Source organism: Camelina sativa, chromosome 19 (assembly GCF_000633955.1).
Source record: "Camelina sativa cultivar DH55 chromosome 19, Cs, whole genome shotgun sequence".
NCBI lineage: Eukaryota > Viridiplantae > Streptophyta > Magnoliopsida > Brassicales > Brassicaceae > Camelina > Camelina sativa.
In genome coordinates, this window is record NC_025703.1 from 2705164 (window position 1) to 2706001 (window position 838).

The following is an 838-nucleotide window of genomic DNA, read 5'->3' on the forward strand; positions in this document are numbered from 1 at the left end:
TTTCTACGTGTCTTTATTTTTTTTGTTAAAGATGTTGTGTACGTGTCATCATACTGTTAGAGATTGTAATAAAAATGTAGTAAAACTGTTTTGAGACTATATGATTAGCTCTGCTGGTGTTATAAAAAATGATAAATCTTAGCTGCCAAGAGATGTTAAAGTTTTGTTACAGATAATATGAATTATATCACTTTCTAGATTAAAAAAAAAGATTAGCCTTTCACTCTTTTTCAAAATTTGCAGTTTTATCTGTTCACACTACTTCGGCAAATACTTAAATCTTAAAGAAAAAGCATTTTCCTTACTAAGATTCAATTTCTTGGACTTGTTTGCGACATTCTTGACCATATATATAAGTTGTTTATTGCGGCCAAAATTTATTAAAATAAAAAGCGTAATATTTATATATAAGACAAATACCTGTATACATGAATACATGGATGTATGCGAGCGTGTGGGTGTGTGGTTCTAGCTGGTTCCTTTGGATTTGTGCCTACTAATGATGCCCACAAATATTCTTTGGCACATTGTTTATTGTTTCACAATTTGGCCTAATCACATAACTTATGAAAACCAAGTACACTTTATTACCTCTTTCTAAAAAAATTATATTTTATTAATCAGATTATGATATCGACCAACCAATCATAATAAGAGTTCAAAACTTACAAGTTTTGGAAGAAAAAGATTAATATCAGATGTATGTAAGTGGCGACGTGTCAGATATGTATGCTCAATGTATTGGCTACGATTCTTTCTTTATAAAAATAGTATTATTTGGACTTTCTAAAAGTTCTTTACAGTTTCCCGTTTCGACTTACCCCAAAATGGGGACCGA